The sequence below is a fragment of the Macrotis lagotis genome, chromosome X, assembly GCF_037893015.1.
Source record: "Macrotis lagotis isolate mMagLag1 chromosome X, bilby.v1.9.chrom.fasta, whole genome shotgun sequence".
Taxonomy (NCBI): domain Eukaryota; kingdom Metazoa; phylum Chordata; class Mammalia; order Peramelemorphia; family Peramelidae; genus Macrotis; species Macrotis lagotis.
The window spans coordinates 103853273-103874157 of NC_133666.1; positions in this window are offsets into that span (position 1 = coordinate 103853273).

The following is a 20885-nucleotide window of genomic DNA, read 5'->3' on the forward strand; positions in this document are numbered from 1 at the left end:
ACACATTCTAGGTTTTAATATATCTTTCTCATTTTTCTGAGTAGCAAAGGGAAGAGACCAGACTGTCAATTTCATCAGGATAGATCATCCTCAGAATAAAAACTTTCTCCACTGATGCAGATAGGCAAGTCTTCTGTAAAACAGTCTTGGAGAAGTGCCTGGGGACACTGAGCTATTAAGTGACTTGCTTTGGTAGTACAGCTAATATTAATCAGTCTCTCTGACTCCAAGGCAGGCTCCCAATCCACTACATTACGCTAGAAGTAAGCTCTGACCTTAAGAATAGGGACTGTTCTGTTTTTGTCATTGTGTTTCTCACACCTAGCATAGACCCTGGTACATACAAGAGGCTCAATAAACCCTTCTTTAGTTGATTTTACAGGACAGGAGTTAATCCTTTTTTTTCCCAGGTCCAAAGCTATAAAAAAGTTTCTCCATATCTGAAACTATCATAAATACTGTTTAGCAATAGTGAAAATGTTCCTTTGTTGTGACTTACATTTTCATTGAAATGAGACAGCATAGAGAAGGCACAGCTCTTTGATCATCAAGCTGTTCAGATTTATTTTTATTTACCTGTTATTTATAAATATAGTAAAGCAGTTTTCTATCATTTTCAAGTGGGTGACAGAAGATCAGATTGACTCAGTTTTCTCCACTTCTATTTATTTTGTGAATTTTCTTGGCTGGTATTCTGATAGCCTCCCTAGTGAATCTACTGAGAAGTTATTTAGGATTAGTTGTCATAAATATTGGTCTACAACTCCATCTCTTGTTAAAGGGTAAGGTTTTTGCAGTGTTTCAACTCTGGGAGGTTTTTGGCAGAAATTACTAAATATATCAAATTGAGTAAGCTAGTCACATTCTAATATTCATCAAATAAAATTCCACCCACAAAATGTCAGACAATATGCTGTTTATGGAGTGCTGCATGTTGTGTTACTGCTGTGTGTATAGAAAGTGTAAATCCATCCACATATTGTCAGTGATCAATATATTAGTTAATCTTACTAATCAATGTTTATTTTTGAGTTGATGGCACAACAAAAGGTATTTGAATTTGATAAATCCCTAAGTAAGGTTCTGCCTATTCTTTGGTCTCAAGGAAAAGAATTTGTTTTTAAAACCCTCCAACTCTAAAATTCTGTGATTCTATGGGATGTTCTAAGATCCCCCAATGCTACGCCTAAAAACTCTCTATGTCCTATTTCCTAATACACACATTTGTATTTAGGAAGTAGGATATAGAGAGAACATACATATAAATATATATATTTATGTGTGTGTGTGTCTGGAGGGAGAGAGAGAGAGAGACAGAGAGAGAGAGAGTTTGACTTGGAGATTGGAGTTTCTATTCATATATAAATAATTTAAGTGATTCATGACAAACCAGATGGGAGTGAGTTCAAGTACCCATTTCCCATGACCAGCTAGCTCCCTGACACTGAACTTTTAAGCCACATCCTCTAATTTTGATGCTCATACTCAGTATTTTCTCAAAAGACTTTGAACAAGATAGTAATATCTCTTACTTCTTTTTCTTGACAAACTTCATACATAGGAAAGTAATCAATGGCAATGAATATTGATTGTAGCTATGATTTCTTTGTTCTTGTTGCTCAGCCATTTCAGTCATATTAGACTCTTTATAACCCCATTTGGGGTTTTCTTGATAAAGATATTGGGAGTGGTTTGCCATTTCCTTCTCTATCTTATTTACAGATGAGGAAACTGAGGCAAACAAAATTAAGTGACTTGCCCAAAGTCACATAGTTTAAAAGTGTCTGAGGTCAAATTTAAACTCAGGAAAATTCATATTCATAACTCTAAGTGAAACTCTCTATTCCTCATGCTAATTAGTTGTCCTGACTTCCTAGCTGCCATCTACTTTTTAGTCTATTTCCATATTTCTTCTGAGTCATGATTAAAGATGCTGTACTGGGGCTGGTTAGGTGGCACATTGGATAGAGCACCGGCCCTGGAGTCAGGAGTACCTGTGTTCAACTCCGGCCTCAGACACAATAATTACCTAGCTGTGTGGCCTTGGGCAAGCCACTTAACCCCATTTGCCTTGCAAAAGCCTAAAATAAAATACTGTACTAGATAATACCACATTTGTGGTATCCACTTTTCTTACATTGTCCCTCCGTGTGGGTAGTAGCAAGAGGTCACCTGGTAGACCCCTTCCTACTCTGGGGTCAGGAAACAAAAGCAAGTTCAGATGCTTTAACTCAGATAAAAGCATAACTGGATCAAATACAGGATCTCAATGCAATCATCTTCATCACTTGCTCTCACAATGACATTTACCTATGGAAAGGGGGGATGGGGAATGAGGGGGTTGGTACTGAAGCAACCAAGCTATGAATCCAATGTGATAAAATGAGGATAAATTTAGGAGTTTGAAGATGAGAGTTTGGTCACTATCTGTTTGCAAGTCACTCTATCCATCTATAAATGTGAAGGTTGCATTGGATCACTATCTTTTTTTAAATTTAATTTTATTAAATTTAAGGCATTGGGGTTAAGTGACTTGCCCAAGGCCACACAGCTAGGTAATTATTAAGTGTCTGAGGTCGGATTTGAACTCAGGTCATCCTGACTCCAGGGCCGGTGCTTTATCCACTGTGCTACCTAGCTGACCCCACTTCTAAGATCACTGCCAGCCCTAGAGTTATAATCCTATGAATCCCTACAAAAACACCCATTAACACCCCATACACATTGAGATTAAGAAGCTGGGGAAAGAGTCGAAATACAAAAAGGAGGAGAGCAAGAGAGAGATTGGAGAAAGTGTACAAGAGGAGATGATTAACAATGGCAAATACAGCAAAAGGTCAAGAAGAATAAAAGTTTAGAAGAGGATAAGAAGAAATACTGATCATTTGAAATTCTTCCCCAAAGAGGAACAATCAGGACCTCTTTGAGTAGGAAGCAGCTTTTCATACTCTTAAAAATGATCATATTGATCCACACAAGGCATCATCAGAAAGGAATCCATCTAGTAAGTGCCAAAAAAGAAGAGAACAGTGGCTGATGACTTCCCACTAAAGTATATCAAGACAATTATCCCTTGAAGTAACAAATCAAGATGTCTGGTATTTTCCAGGTCTTAGACCCAGGACATACTACACAGCCTCCCAAGATTTGTCAAATCTGATGGCCTCTTGCAATTCATATAATTACAAATGATGCTGCCAGAAGAAACCTGGCAAGCATTTCTAGACATTATAAAACCTTGGACAAGAAACTTGATTGGAGAAAGAAACTTCAACTTAAAAAAAAGCAAATTTAAGGGGTGAATATTGTCTGAGAACAAAGGATTATGGATTTTAGCTAAAACTATAGAAATGATATAATTTTGTACCTGAGAAAGAATGATAATGTATTTATCTAGTATCTAACAAATATGATTTTTAAAAGAAAAAAAATGGAGGAGGGGGAAAACTGCCTACATATATCTGCTAAAATAGATGCAAGACAAAGTACATCATAGCAAAATCAACTCCTCCCCCTGGATACACTCTCTACTCTATGGGTTTCACTAACAATATTGTCTATTATTTGTTCTTCTACTATTTGTGTTGGAACTCTTCTCAAGAACATGATCTCAGTGTTGATGGAGTATTTATGGTGGTAGGTTTTTTTTTTTTGTTGTTGCTATAAGTTCAAAGAATCATAGCTTTAAGAGCTGAAAGTGGCCTTAGAAGTGATCTAATCCAACCTCCACATTTTAAGGATGGAGAAATGAGGCCCAGTGAAAGAAGGCTTGCTCAAGGTCACACAAGTAGTGATTAATATAGGACTCAAACCCTAGTCCTCAAAATGAACAAGAGATTCATAGGGAAATAAATTCAGCTTCAAAAGTATCAATGAAACTTCATGGGATTAATCTTCTATCTAGATTTTGTTTCTTGAAAGTTAAAACTCATTTAAAAGGAATAATAGATAAATAGATTAACAAAAAGATCAAAGAGAGATTAGTCTTAAGTCTTAAGATTAAACATACATGAAAGGGAAGGAGTAAAAGGAACAAGAACTGATTAAGTACCATTCTAGTCAATAAAAATATATTTTATGAATAAATGATATTTGATCCTCACAAAAATCCTGGGAGGTAGGTGCCATTATTATCCCTCATTTATAATTGAAAAAGTTAAGGAAGACAAAAATTAAATGATTTACACTGCATCATCCAGCTAATGTGTTGGAGGTTTGATTTAAATCCAGGTCTTCCCAACTCCAGATTCAGTACTCTATCCATGATTCATCTCAGATTCTCATGATACTTGACAAAAATAAATGTAAGTTTTGATTAGTGATTGCTCCCTTATCTTTTCCTTTTTAATAATATTTTATTTATTTTTTCCAACTACATATAATGGAAGTTCTTACCAATCATTTTTTGCAAGACTTTGAGCTTTACAATTTTCTTCCTGCCCTCCTTTCCCTCCCCCCTGCCCCCAAAAGAAAGCAATTTGTTACAGGCTTCACATTTATAATCATGCGAAACATAGATTGAAATTGAATGTGTTGTGAGAGAAGAATCAGATCCAATTGGAAGAAAGAAAACATTAGAGATAACAAAACTATATAATACATAATGCATAAGACAATTTTAAAAATTGAAGATAATAAGCTTTGGTCTTCATTTAAACTCCACAATTCCTTATTATCTTTGATTATTGTTCTGCTGAAATGAACAACACCATCAAGATTGATCATTACCCCATTTGTTGTTAGTGTGTGTAAAGTTCTTCTGGTTCTACTCATTTCACTCAGCATCAATTCATGCAGGTCTTTACAGGCTTTTCTGAAATCCCATCTCTCATGAATTATTATAGAACAATAGTGTTCCATCACATCCATATACCACAATTTCTTCAGTCATTCCCCAACTGATAGGCATTCCCTCAATTTCCAATTCTTTGGCACTACAAAAAGAACTACTATGAATATTTTTGTACATGTGGGATGTTTACTTTTTTCATGATCTCTTCAGGAAGCAGACCAAGTAGTGTATTACTGTATCAAAGGTTATGCACATTTTTATTGTTCTTTGGACATAATTCCAAATTGCTCTCTGGAAAGTATGGATTAGTTCACAGCTCCACCAATACATTAGTTTTCCAGTTTTCCAGCATCCCCTCCAACATTTATCATTGATCAGTCTGAAAAGTGGGAAGAAATATCTCAGAGATGCTTTAATTTGTATTTCTCTGATCAATAAGTCATTACTTAGAGTAATTTTTCATGTGACTATAGATAGCTTTGATTTCTTTGTTTGAGAATTGCCTTTCTATATCCTTTGACCATTTATCAATTGGGGAATGATTTTTTTTTATCAACTTGACTCAGTTCTCGATACATTTTAGAAATTAATTCTTTGTCAGAAATCTAGATGTAAAAATTATTTCTCTATTTACTATATTCCTTTTAATTTTGGTTGCAGTGGTTTTGTTTATATAAAACTTTTTTAATTTAATGTAATCAATATTATTCAGTTTGATTTTTATAATGTTCTATATCTCTTCTTTGGTCATAAACTGCTCTCCTTTCCATAGGTCTGACAGGTAAACTATTTCTTGCTCTCCTTTCAAAATACTATCTTTTATATCTAATTGCTGCACCCATTTTGACCTTATCTTGGCATAGGGTGTAAGATGGTAGCCTATTCCTAGTTTTTGCCATACTATCTTCCAGTTTTCCCAGTACTTTTAATCAAAGAGTGAGTTCTTATCCCAAAAGCTGGAATATTTGAATTTGTCAAAGAGTAGATTACTATAGTAATTTCCTGCTGTCTCTTTTGTAATTAATCTAGTCCACTGATTCACTCTTTTTTGTCATAGCCAGTACCAGATAGTTTTTGATGACTAATGTTTTATAATATAATTTTAGGTCTAATATGGATAGGCAGCCTTCCTTTGCATTTTTTCATCAGTTCCCTTTGATATTCTTGACCTTTTGTTCTTCCATATGAATTTAGTTACTATTTTTTTGTACATTACTAAAGGAAATTTTTGCAGTTTGATTGGTATGGTACTTAATAAGTAATTTAATTTAGGAAGAATTGTCATTTTTATTATATCAATTCAGCCTACCCATGAGCAATTGATATTTGTCTTCTTATTTAGATCCAGTCTTATTTGTGTGAAAAGTGTTTTATAGTTGTTTTCATAGAGTTTCTGAGTCTGCCTTGGCAGGTAGTCTCCCAAGCATTTTACTTTGTCTGATGTTATTTTAAATGAGATTTCTCTTTCTATCTCAAGCTGTTGTATCCTGTCAGTGATATATAGACATGCTGGAGGATTTATGTGGGTTTATTTTATATCCTGCAGCTTTGCTAAAGTTGCTAATTGTTTCCAGTGGTGTTTTAGATGCTTTTCTATGGTTCTCTAGTTATACCATCATATCATCTGCAAAGAGTGAGAGTTTTATCTATTACCATTTCTAATTCCTTCAATTTCTTTCTCTTATTGGTAAAGCAAATATTTTTGATACAAAATTGAGTAATAGTGGTGATAAAAGGCATCCTTATTTCACTACTGATCTTATTGGGAATATTTCTAGCTTATCACCATTATATAATGCTTGCTGATGGTGTTAAATAGAAATTGCTTATCATTTTAAAGAATAATCTATTGATTCCTAAGCTCTCTAGAGTTTATAGGAGAAATGGGTGCCATATTTTGTCAAAAGCTTTTTCAGCATCTATTGAAATAATCATATGATTTCTGTTATGTTTTTTATTGATATGGTCAATTATATGGATAGCTTTCCTAATATTGAAACAACCCTATGTTTCTGATATAAATCCTGTTCTATCATGGTCTGTTATCCTAGTGATAACTTGCTGTTACTGCTTTGCTAACATTTTATTTAAAATTTTTGCATACATATTCATTAGGGAAATTGATCTATTATTTTCTTTTTTCTGTTTTGACTCTTCCTGGTTTGGGTTTCAGCACTATATTGTGTCATAGAAGGAATTTGATGGAGTTCCACCTTCAACTATGTTTTCAAATAGTTTAGATAAAATTGGAATCAATTGTTCCTTGAATATTTGATAGAATTCACTTAAGAATTCATCTGGTCCTGGAGATTTTTTCTTAGGAAGTTCATTGATGGCTTGTTGAATTTTTTTCCCCTGAGATAGGGTTATTTAATTATTTAATTTCCTCTTGTTTTATTTTTCTAAATATTCATCCATTTCACTTAGATTGTCAAAATTATTGGCATACAATTTGGCAAAATATTATTGAATTAAATTTCCTCCTCATTGGTGGTGAATTCACATTTTTCATTTTTGATAAAGCAATTGGATTTCTTCTTTTATATCAAATTAACCAAAAATTTATCTATTTAATTGGTTTTTTCAAAAAATGTATTAAGTTCAATAATTTTCTTTCAAGTTTATTAATTTTACCATTAAGTTTCAGAATTTCTAATTTGGTATTTAATTGGGAATTTTTAGTTTGTTCTTTCTCAACTTTATAGTTGCATGCTCAGTTCATGAATCTCCTCTATTTTACTCATATAAACATTTAAAAATATAATATATATCCCTTAATAACTGCTTTGACTGTATCCCATGAGTTTTGGTATGTTGTCTCATTGTTTTCATGATCTTGGATGAAATCATCAATGATTTGTTGTTGTGATCCACTCATTCTTTTTTTTTTTAGGTTTTTGCAAGGCAAATGGGGTTAAGGGCTTGCCCAAGGCCACACAGCTAGGTAATTATTAAATGTCTGAGACTGGATTTGAACCCAGGTACTCCTGACTCTAAGGCCGGTGCTTTATCCACTGTGCCACCTAGCCGCCCCCGATCCACTCATTCTTTAAAATTAAGTTATCTAGTTTCCAATTAGTTTTAAGTCCATCTCTCCATAGCCCTTTATCGCACATGATTTTTATTGCATCATGATCTGAAAAGGATGCATTCAATATTTTTACCTTTCTGTATTTGATTATGAGCCTTTTTATGCCTTAACACATAGGCAACTTCTATGCAGCCATGTACCACCAAAAAAGTATATTCCTTTCTATCTCCATTCAGTTCTTTTTAGGTTTTTGCTAGGTAATGGGGTTAAGTGGCTATCTCAAGGCCACACAGCTATGCAATTATTAAGTGTCTGAGATGGGATTTGAACCCAGGTACTCCTGACTCCAGGGCCAGTGCTTTATCCACTGTGCCACCTAGCTGCCCCTCCATTCAGTTTTCTCCAGAGGACTATTATATCTGTTTTTTAACATTCTATTTATCTTCTTAACATTCTTCCTATTTTTCATATTTAGATTTATCTAATTTTATCTAATTTATCTAATTCTGAAAAAAAGGAAGTTTTGGTCCCCCACAAGTAGAGTTTTGCTTTCTATGTCTTCCTGTAACTCATTCAGCTTTTCCTCTAAAAATCTGGATGCTTATAGGGCTTGGAGCATACAAATTTAGTATTGAAATTACTTTATTGTCTATGGTATTTTTAGGATATAGTTTCCTTCCTTATGTCTTTTAATGAGATCTATTTTTGAAATTGCTTTGTCTGAGATAAGAATTGCTACCCCTACTAATTTCTCTTCAACTGGAGCATAATTTTTACCTTTACTCTATTTGTATCTCTGTGCTTCAAATATGTTTCTTGTAAGCAGCATATTTTGGGATTCTAGTTTTTAATCTACTCTGCTATATGCTTTCGTATTATAGGAGAGTTTATTCAATTCATATTCATAGTTATAATTACTAACTCTTTATTGCCCTCCAAGCTAGCTTCCCTCTGTTTGTATTTTCCCCCCTTCTTTCACCTTATCCCTCCTCCCCAGTATTTTGCTTCTGAATACTACCTCCTTCTATCCATATCCCTCCCTTTTCTTTCCCCTTTCCATTTTCCCTTTCTTCCTTCCCTCCCTTCCCTCAGTCTCTCCTTCCTTATCCCCCACCCTTTCTCTTCCTAATACTTGAAGGGTAAGATAAATTTCTAAACTCAACTGAGTATGATGTTAATCCCTCTTTGAACCAAATCTGATGAAAGTGAAAGTCTGGCAGTTCTCACCTCCTCCCTTATTCTCCTCTATTATAATTACACCTCTTTATACAATGTGATTTACTCCATTCAACCTCCCCTTCCTTCCTTCCATCACTTTAGTCTCCTCTTTTTAATGAAATTATATATATTTAAAATCATTCCATTAAAGTCATGGACATACCATGAATGTTCATATATACAATCTAAGGATATTCCCTCTAATACAGTTATAATTCTCAAGAGTTATGAGAATCTTCCTTCCAGGTGGGGATATAACCAATTTAATTTTATTAAATAACAGTTTTTTCTTTTCCCCTGTTTATCTTTTCATGTATCTCTTGAGTATCCTGTGTAAAGATAAAATTGTCTGTTTAATTCTGGCCTTTTCATTAGGAAAGACTGAAAGTAACCTATTTCATTAAATATTCCTAATTCTTTTCAGTTCCTAAGACTCAGTTTTGCTAAATAGTTGGGCAAGTTCCCAGAGTATCATATACCAGGCCCTTCAATCCCCTGACTGTTGATGCAGTTAGGTCCAATATAATCCTGATTGTGATTCCTTGCTATTTGAATCACTTCTTTCTGGCAAATTGCAGGATTTTTCTCCTTGATCTGATAATTCTGGAGTTTGGTCACAATATTCCTAAGTGTTTTCATTTTGGGATCTCTTTCAGGAGGAGTTTGATGTATTCTTTCAATGACTATTTTACCCTCTGGTTCCAGTATATCAGGGCAGGTGTATATCCTTAATTATATCCGGAAGTATGGATTTTTTTAGTTCAAGGTTTTCAAGTAATCCTATGATTCTTCAATTGTCTCTCTTGGATCTATTTTTATAGGTCAGTTGTTTAACAATGAGGTATTTTACATTTTAGCCTGTTTTTTCAATATTTTTTTCAATTTTGTTCAACAAATTCTTAGTGTCTCATGAAGTCATTAGTTTCCATGGATTCTGATCTTTTTCTAAGGGAAGAATTTCCTTCATTTACTTTTTTCCATTTCCTTTGCCAGTTGATCAGTTCTACTTTTGAAGGAGTTGTTATGCTTTTCCATTTGCCCATTGTGCTTATCCAATTGTATTTTTAAAGGATTTTTTTTCTTCTGTCATGTTTTTGGTGATAGTTTTACATTTTCTCTTGTGTTTCTCTTCCCAGTTTTTCCATTTGATATTTAAACTCCTTTCTGATCTCTTCCAAGCAATCTTTCTAGGCTGGACACTAATTCATATTCTCCTCTGAAGCTTCAACCTTTATGTCTGCCTTTTCTGAGCTAGTATCCTTGTTTCCAAGGTAATGACTCAATCGACCCTGCTTTGCAATGACCTTTCTTCATTTTGGAATCATTAGTTTTCCACAGGGTCTTGTGTTGGGAGAGGGACTGGTTTTCAGACCTTTGGTGCTAAAATCCCCAGAGGCCTTGCCCACTGAAGGTAGGAACTCTCTGGGGTTATTCTGTGAACTCTCCATCAAGGGACCAGAGGTTTCTCTGGATTATCTGTGTTGGAGGTATCAGTGGCCCAATCTCTAAGCTGGATCTGGACTTTTCTCACATAATCTGGGCTAGAACCACCAGAGATTCTCTCCCAGGAATCAGCTCTGAGGAGAATCTTTTGCCCACACCATGGCCTTGGAGCTGAACACTTGTGATTTCTGTGTTTGTACTGGAAAAAAGTCAGACTTTCCCACAGGAACAATGGGGCTCTGGCTGAAAAACCACAGTCCAGGACTTCCAGACCAACCAAGTTGGCTGGTTTGGTGTCTGGGTCATCCACCCACCATGCAATGGCAAAGGCTTCTACCACAGTTCTCAGGTAAGTCTCCTGGCCTCACCTCATTGCCCTTGCCCTGGGTCTCTGCTCTCTGTCCTGGTCATGCCCACACCCCCTGTGACAGACCTTGCTTGAAGATGTTCCCTTCTGTTTTTTTGTGGCTTCTGTCAATCTAAAATCCATAAGAAGCTTATTTCATGTCAATTCTGAAGAAAAGCCAGGAGACCTTAAAACAGTAACTGGCTTCTCTCTGCCATCTTGGCCAGAAGTTCCTTCTCCTCTATTTTTAATTATGGGTTCTCAGTAAGAGGCAGGTTAAAGGGGGATGATCTCTGAAGTCCTTTATAAATCAAATATTCCATAATTATTAATCAACTCCTATCTCTCCATTTTCCTTACAAGAATACCCGGAAGGAATTTATCAAAGAACTTGCTGAAATACAGTCCTTGATTTCATCTACCAATCCAATAAACTTATGCTTTTCTATGATTCCAGAAACTCCATGATTACTGATGTGCTCTAGAAAAATTAAGGGAAAAAATGTTTTTTAGGGATAAATGCATCATATTGAATCAACCCCATTTCTTCATTACAATATTCCTATGAAATGATATTTCTCTGCATTCATCTGTTCCTGATGCCTGATATTACTTACCTTCCCTCAAAGTCATGAGATAGATAGACAGCTATAGATAGATGGATAGATATAGATAAATAGATATATATAGATATAGATATATAGATATATAGATATTAGTATAAACCTCATGGCTTTGAGAGAAGGTTAGTAAGATCAGCTACTAAGAACAGATGAATGCAAAGAAATATATAATATATAAACTCAAAGAAATATATAACATATAACTAATATCACCATTTCCAATTGTGGTGAAAAATGAGGCAATAATCTAAGAATCATTTTAACACCAATGAAAGCTGATACAATGTACCCAGGGATCGGGTGCCTTGTACTATTCCAGAGGGAAAAAAATGTTCTCTTAAAATTAGCCTACTTTTCTTCTTATACTTTCTTCCTTTTTTCCCTTTGGTAATTATGTGTTTGTAGACTGCTTCATTATAAGAGGTATATGTATATTTAAAAAGAAGAAGAAAGAAGAATAGGAAAAATCCCACTGAGAAATTACATAATTTCCTATTCAGCATTCCCTGAAAGCTTTACCTAAAGAAACATGTACAACATGATTAAAGCTTCCGGGTTTCATTTAAGAAAGACTAGAAATCTCTGTTGTTTGTTTCTACCTCACCCCAGGATTCCAGGTTTTTTTTTTTATTGTTGCCATTGTTGTTTCTCTGAAAAATGTTACTAATTAAGAAGTTTCTCCCCCCCAAATGGGGAAGTAAATCTATATGTGCACCTTGGGTCTACCGTTCACATTGTGCTAAAACTTCCACTGCCTTGAAAAGAGACTGAGCTTCAGTCCATTAATTATATAGGCCCTCAAAATCCCAGTAGCCCTTTAAAGATGTGTCAACTTGTCTGAATGCTCTGAATCTAAAAGAATCTCAAAGCCATTGCTAGATACCAAAGAGAACCTGTCCAAATGAACAACTGCTAGGTTGAGAGGGTGGTGGATAAGCTGACAGCCAGAGCAACCAAAGCAGAAGGGATTAAAAGCTGGGGGTGGGGGGGCTGCACTATTCTGTAAGAAAACTAGCAGAAAAGGGGGAGGCTGAAAAAAAGCCTGCAAGCTATATTCTAAAATATGAGATCAAATCTCTTTTGACTATTATTCCCCTGAGTAACAAGGTCAAGTACTAGCCATGGAAAAGTCTCTCCTCAGGCTAGCAACTAAGAAGATAAAATTGTCTGCTTGGATCATTATAAGTGTTAAGAACTTTAGAGGCCAGCTGATGATTAAGCCGGGGAAAACTATGAGGTGTTTTACTACCCAGTCAAAGGTGCTGAGATGACAAGTTTCACAGAGTACAAGAAGAAAGCACTGACGTTTTTGAAAATAAGTATCAATAACCCTATTTTAAATCTCTGTAGCATTATATAATTGAACAAGTCATTTTCTTATCATTTATAGTATTTGATGAATTTCTGCAAAATGTCTATTAATAATTATGAATATTATTAGGTAGCTAGGTGGTATAGTAGACAGAGTAATGTGCAGAAGACCTGAGTTCAAGTCCTATCTCTCACAGTCATGTGACCCTAGTTAAATTGCTAAGACATTCTCTAGCTCAGTTTTCTCATCAGTAAAATGGGGATAATGATAATATCTATCTCCCTCTATAGTGAGGACAAAATAAAGTAGTTGAAAAGTATTTTTCAAATCTTAAACTATTATATAGGTACTGTTATTAGTATCACCTTATTAACTTTTCTGGGTCTCACTTTGCTCAAAACCAAAATGAAAGGATGGGCAAGATGATCTACAAGTCCCTTCTACCTTCTAAATTCTAAGAATCCAAACTGTGCTCAAAGTCATTGCGATGTGTATGAAAAAGAAATAGATTCCTGGAATAATTCTTGTGACGCAGAAAAATAATTTACTGAATATAAGAGAATAAAAAAATTCCAATGTGACCAAAGAATTCTCAGTAATGTGGTTTCTGTCTAACTTGGAGTTATGAAGACATGAGTCCAAATATAACCTCAGATGACTGATTATTAACTCTATATGACCCTGCAAAGCAACTTAATTTTTGTTCGTTCTGATTTCCTCAAGTATAAAATGAAGATAATAATAGCATTTACCTCTAAGATTTGTTTTTGGAATCAAATAAGATAATATTTAGTACAGCCCATAATAGGTGCTTCCTTCCTTCCTTCCTCCTCCTTCCCTTCCTCGGCCTCATATCCCTGAATTATTTCTCTGGGTCACAAGAATTATTCCAGGAATCTATTTCATATACATCGCAAAGAATCCAAGTTCAGTATGGTTGGGATTTGTGTTTTCATCCAAATTATATTAGAGTTTACTATGTATCTGTCTTGTATCTCTCTTCTCACTATATAATAATAGACTTGCACAGGGACAATTAATAACAATAATACTATCTGATATTTATATGGAATTTTAAAATTTTCAAAGCACTTTACTAATATCATCTCATTTTGTCATTACTAGGTGGTATATACTTTTAATATTTCTATTTTACATAGTAAAAAAACAAAGACTGAGTGACTTTCCTGATGACTTTCTTAGGATCAAACAGTATCAGAGGAAGGATTTGAAATCAAGTCTTCCTGATTCTGGGTCCAACCCTCCATCCATTGGACCAGCTACCTGTTTTAGAGAAATAACATGAACACTATTTTTTTTAATTTACTTTTATTAAAGATATTATTTGAGTTTTACAATTTTCCCCCAATCTTGCTTTCCTCCCCACACAGATAGCACTCTGTCAGTCGTTATTTTGTTTCCATGTTGTACCTTGATCCAAACTGAGTGTGATGAGAGAGAAATCATATCCTTAAAGAGAAGAGAAGTCTAAGAGGTAACAAGATCAGACAATAAGATATCTGTTTTTTTCTAAAGTAAAGGGAATAGTCCTTGCACTTTGTTCAAACTCCACAGCACCTTATCTGGATACAGATTGTACTCTCCTTTGCAGACAGCCCAAAATTGTTCCTGATCATTGCACTGATGGAATGAGCGAGTCCTTCAGGGTTGAACATCACCCCAATGTTGCTGTTAGGGTGTACAGTGTTTTTCTGGTTCTGCTCATCTCACTCAGCATCAGTTCATGCAAATCCCTCCAGGTTTCCCTGAAATCCTGTCCCTCTTGGTTTCTAATAGAACAATAGTGTTCCATGAAATACATATACCACAGTTTGCTAAGCCATTCCCCAATTGAAGGACATTTACTTGATTTCCAATTCTTTGCCATCACAAACAGGGCTGCTATAAATATTTTTGTAAAAGTAATGTTTTCCTAATTTCTTCAGGGTATACACCCAGTAGTGGTATTGCTGGGTCAAAGGGTATGAACATTTTTGTTGTCCTTTCGGCATAGTTCCAAATAGCTCTCCAGAAGGGTTGGATGAGTTCACAGCTCCACCAACAGTGGAATAGTGTCCCAGATTTCCCACATCCCTTCCAACAATGATCATTATCCTTCCTGGTCATACTGGCCAATCTGACAGGTGTGAGGTGGTACCTCAGAGAAGCTTTAATTTGCATTTCTCTAATGATTAATGATTTAGAGCATTTTTTCATATGGCTATGGATTGCTTTGATCTCCTCATCTGTAAATTGCCTTTGCATATCCTTTGATCATTTGTCAATTGGGGAATGGCTTTTTGTTTTAAAAATATGACTCAGTTCTCTGTATATTTTAGAAATGAGTCCTTAGTCAGAATCATTAGTTGTAAAGATTATTTCCCAATTTACTACATTTCTTTTGATCTTGGTTACATGGGTTTTATCTGTGCAAAAGCTTTTTAATTTAATGTAATCGAAATCATCTAGTTGGCTTTTGGTGATGTTCTCCAACTCTTCCTTAGTCATAAATTGTTCCCCTTTCCATAGATCTGACAGGAAGACTAGTCCTTGATCTTCTAATTTGCTTATAGTATTGTTTTTTTATGTCTATGTCCTGTAACCATTTGGATCTTATCTTGGTAAAGGGTGTGAGGTGTTGGTCTAATCTAAGTTTCTTCCATACTAACTTCCAATTATCCCAGCAATTTTTATCAAAGAGGGAGTTTTTATCCCAATGGCCAGACTCTTTGGGTTTATCAAACAGCAGATTACTATAATCATCTCCTGCTTTTATGCCTAGTCTATTCTACTGGTCCACCACTCTATTTCTTAGCCAGTACCACACAGTTTTGATGACTGATGCTTTATAATATAATTTTAGATTGGGTAGTGCTAAGCCACCTTCTTTTGCACTTTTTTCATTAAGCTCCGGGCAATTCTTGACTTTTTATTTTTCCATATGAATTTACTTACTATTTTTTCTAAAGTAATTTTTTTGAATTTTGTTTGGTACGGCAATAAACAGATAGTTTAGTTTTGGTAGAATTGTCATTTTTATTATATTATCTCTACCTATCCATGAGCAGTTGATATTTGCCCAGTTATTTAAATCTAATTTAATTTGTGTGAGAAGTGTTTTATAATTGTTTTGAAAAACATTCTGAGTCTGTCTTGGCAAATAGACTCCCAAATATTTTATATTGTCTGAGGTTACTTTGAATGGGATTTCTCTTTCTAGCTCTTCCTGTTGTTTCTTGCTAGACATATATAGAAAAGTTAAGGATTTATGAGGATTTATTTTATAACCTGCAACTTTGCTAAAATTGCAAATTGTTTCCAGTAGTTTTTTAGATGATTTCTTGGGATTCTCAAGGCAGACCATCATGTCATCTGCAAAGAGTGAGAATTTTGTCTCTTCCTTCCCAATTCTAATTCCTTCAATTTCTTTTTGTAGTCTAATTGCTGATGCTAACATTTCTAATACAATATTGAATAGTAGTGGTGATAATGGTCACCCTTGTTTCACCCCTGATCTTATTGGGAATGCCTCTAGCCTCTCCCCATTGAATATAATGTTTGGTGATGGTTTTAGATAGATTCCACTAATTAATTTTAGGAACAGTCCATTTATTCCTACACTCTCTAGTGTTTTTAATAGGAATGGATGATGTATTTTGTTAAAAGCTTTTTCAGCATCTATTGATATGATCATATGATTTCTGATAGTTTTGTTGTTGATATAATTAAGTATACTAACAGTTTTCCTAATATTGAACCAACCCTGCATTCCTGGAATAAATCCTACTTGATCATAATGTATTATCCTAGTGATGACTTGTAATCATTTTGCTAAGATTTTATTTAGCATTTTTGCATCTATATTCATCAGGGAAATAGGTCTATAATTTTCTTTCTCTGTTTTAACTCTTCCTGGTTTAGGTAACAGTACCATATTGGTTTCATAGAAAGAGTTAGGCAGAGTTCCATCTTTTCCTATTTTTCCAAAGAGTTTATATAGAATTGGAACCAATTGTTCCTTAAATGTTTGGTAGAATTCACTTGTGAATCCATTAGACCCTGGAAATTTTTTTAGGGAGTTCAATAATGACTTGTTGAATTTTTTTCTGAGATAGGGTTGTTTAGGTATTTAATCTATTCTTCATTTAACCTGGGCAACTTATAATTTTGTAAATATTCATCCATTTCACTTAGATTATCAAATTTATTGCCATAGAGTTGGGCAAAATAATTTTGAATTATTACTTTAATTTCCTCCTCATTGGTGGTGAGTTCACCTTTTTCATTTATGATACTAGCAATTTGGTTTTCTTCTTTCTTTTTCTTAATCAAATTGACCAGCAGTTTATCAATTTTATTTGGTTTTTTCATAATACCAACTTTTGGCTTTATTAATTCTATAGTTTTTTTTGCTTTCTATTTTATTAATTTCTCCTTTAATTTTTAAAATTTCTAATTTAGTATTTAATTGGGGATTTTTGATTTGTTCATTCTCTAATTTTTTTAGTTGTATGTTTAGTTCATTGATTTCCTCTTTCTCCAATTTATCTATGTAAGCATTTAGAGCTATATTATATCCCCTAAGAGTCACTTTGAATGAATCTCATAGGTTTTGGTATGTTGTTTCATTATTATCATTATCTAGGATAAAATCTTTAATTCTTTCTATAATTTGTTTTTTTGGTCCACTCATTTTTTAAAATGAGGTTATTCAGTTTCCAATTTGCTCTGGGTCTATATCTCCTTGGCCCAGTATTGCATATGACTTTTATTGCATTGTGATCTGAGAAAGATGTATTCACTATTTCTGCCTTTCTACAGTTGATCATTAGGTTTTTATGTCCTAGTACATGGTCAATTTTTGTATGAGTTCCATGTACTGCAGAGAAAAAGGTATATTCCTTTCTATCCCCATTCAGTTTCCTCCATAAGTCTACCATATCTAATTTTTCTAACAATCTAGTTACCTCTTTAACTTCTTTCTTGTTTATTTTATGACTCGACTTATCTAGATCTGATAGCAGGAGATTGAGGTCTTCCACTAGTAGAGTTTTGCTGTCTATGTGTTCCTGTAGTTCTTTCAGCATGCTCTTAAGAATTTGGGTGCTGTGGCACTGGGTGCATATATATTCAATATTGAAATGACTTTATTGTCTATGGTACCTTTTAGGAGGATAAAGTTTCCTTCCTTATCTCTTTTAACACTATCTATTTTTGCTGTTGCTTTGTCTGAGATAAGGATTGCTACCCCTGCTTTTTTTACTTCAGCTGAAGCAAAATATATTTTGCTCCAACCTTTTACCTTTACTCTATATGTATCTCTCTGCTTCAAATGAGTTTCTTGTAAGCAGCATATTGTATGATTCTGGTTTGTAATTCACTCTGCTATTCGTTTACATTTTAAGGGAGAGTTCATCCCATTCACATTCAAGGTTATGATTACTAATTCTTTATTGCCCTCTGTGCTATCTTCCTTCCATTTGTATTCCCCCCCTTTCTCCCCCCTTTATCTATATTCCCCAGTATTTTGTTTCTGAATATCACTCCCTTCAGTGTGTTTGCCCTCCTATATCACACCCTCCCCTTTCTTTCCCCTTTCCCCTTTACCTTTTTCCCTTTTCCCTTCCCTTCCTTTTGTTATTTCCCCTTCCCCCCCTCCCCTTCCCTTTCTCCATCTCCCCCTCCCCTTTCCCCCTTTTAATACTTGAACGGTTAGATGTTTTATAAGTTAACTAAGTATATGTAGGTTGACATTAAGCCAAGTCTGATGAGAAGATTCAGGTGTTTCTGCTGTGCTCCCTTCTTCCCCTCTATTACCACAGGTTTTTTTGTACCTCTTAGTGTAATGAGATTTACCCCATTCACTCCCCTTCTTCCTCTAGTCTCTTTCCTGTCCCCCTTTTTAAGGAGGTAGTGTTTTTTAGATCATTCTATCTAAGTCATAGAAAATTCTGAGTGTCTGTCCATTCTAATTCAGTATATTCTATCAAATAGAGTCAAAATTCCTGATAGATATTAGGGTCTTTCTCCCAAGTGGGGTTAAAGCCAGTTACATCTCTTTAGATAGCAGTCTCATGGATAGGTCATGAATGTCCATCATTTCTGGCTAGGTATATTCTCTCTGTTAGAGTTACAATTCTCAAGATTTATGAGAATCTCCCCCCCCCCCCCATGCTAGAATATAGACAGTTTCAACTTACTGGATTGCATTTTTTTTCCTTTTACCGCCACTATTTTTTTTTTACCTTTTCATGTGTCTCTTGAACCTCCTGTTTGATGTCCAAGTTTTCTGTTTAGGTCTGGTCTTTTCATCAGAAATTTTTGGAATTCTTCCATTTCGTTAAATGTCCATCTTTTTCCCTGGAAGAGAAGGCTCAGCTTTGCAGGAAAATAGGTTCTTGACTGCATTCCAAGCTCCCTTGCTCTTCAAAACATCTCATTCCAGGCCCTTTGATCCCTTAATGTTGATGCAGCCAGGTCCTGCATGATCCTTACTGTGGCTCCTTGATATTTAAATTGTTTCTTTCTGGCTGCTTGCAGGATTTTCTCTTTTATATGATAGTTCTGGAGTTTGGCCACAACATTCCTTGGTATTTTCTTTTTAGGATCTTTTTCTGGTGGGGATCGATGTACTCTTTCAATAACTACTTTGCCCTCCGATTCCATGATATCAGGACAGTTTTCCATCACTAGATCCTGTAATATTAAGTCCAGGCTTTTTTTTTTCTCTTCAATGTTTTCAGGAAGTCCTATAATTTTCAGGTTGCCCCTCCTCGATCTATTCTTGAGGTCAGTGGTTTTATTGATGAGGTATTTTACATTTGCTTCTATTTTTTTCTATTTTTTGATTTTGTTTAACTGACTCTTGCTGTCTCATGGAGTCATTAGTTTCTGTAGACTCCATTCTTTTATGGGGGGAGGAGTTTTCTTCATTAACCTTTTGCAACTCCTTTTCCAATTGGTCAGTTCTACTTTTGAAAGAGCTTTCCATTTGACCAATTGATGTTTTGAGAGAATTAATTTCTTTTTGCATTTGCTCATTTGAATATCTGAGAGATTTATTCTCATTTTGTATTTGTCCAATTGTACTTTCTAAGGTTTTGTTTTCTTGTTTCAAGGTATTAATTGTCTCTCCCAAATTTTCCAGTTGATTTTTAAACTCCTTCCTTATTTCTTCAAGGAAGTCTTTCTGTGCTGAAGACCAGATTGTATTCTCCTCAGAGGTTCCAGGTCTCTCTGAGTTAGGGTCTTTTCCTTCCAAGAATTTTTCTATGGATCCACCTATCCGCTGACCCTTCTTCATTTTTCTAGGACCTGAGTTGGGGAGAGGCTGGTTCACAGGGGCTTCGGATAGCTAAAGGCTTTACTCACTGAGTGCAGTTTCTCTGGCTGGCCAGGAGGAGGTGCTGGTTGCTTTCTCTGGAGTGTCTGTGACCTTGGTTAAGGCCCTCTCCCTTTCCTTGAAGGGAGGAGTTGAAGCTATGAATCCTTTTGCCTTCAATCAATGGTGGGCTTTACCCTGGCCTGAGGTCATTCCTCAGCTGGGCTGGTTCTTCTTCTCACACACCTGGGCCTGAGGCAGAAATAGTTTGCATTTGTTTGTAAGGGAAGAAGTCTGAGTTGTAATGGGACTCAGACCAGAGGGGCCCAGGGATTGTGTCAGAAGCCTTCTTGCTCCAGAACTCTCCCCTCAGCCCTGTCCGGGATCTCCCTGGGGACAGCTCCAACACCAGTGCCTCTGCTCTCCTGCCAACTCATGCTCCTGCCGTCCAGCCCCACCGCTGATGTAGCAAGTCCGGCTCTCGGGCCCTCAGACTCCCAGTTCCAATTCATCTGTTGATCTGGCTGATCCAGGGCTGATCCTCACTCTGAGCCCAGATTCACCTGCCTGAATTCGGCCAAAGCTGCTGCTGGAGACAAATCCTGAGGTAGATGTTTTTTCTCCTGGCTTTTCTTTCTGGGTTTTGTGGGTCAGATTTCTTTTAAGAAGTTTGTTTCATGTGATAGATGGGGAAGAGATCAGGAGACTTTAGAACTGTGCCTGTCTTCTCTCTTCCATCTTGGCCGGAAGTCCTAACATGAGCATTATTTACTCTACTTTGTTATTGTTTAGTCCTGTC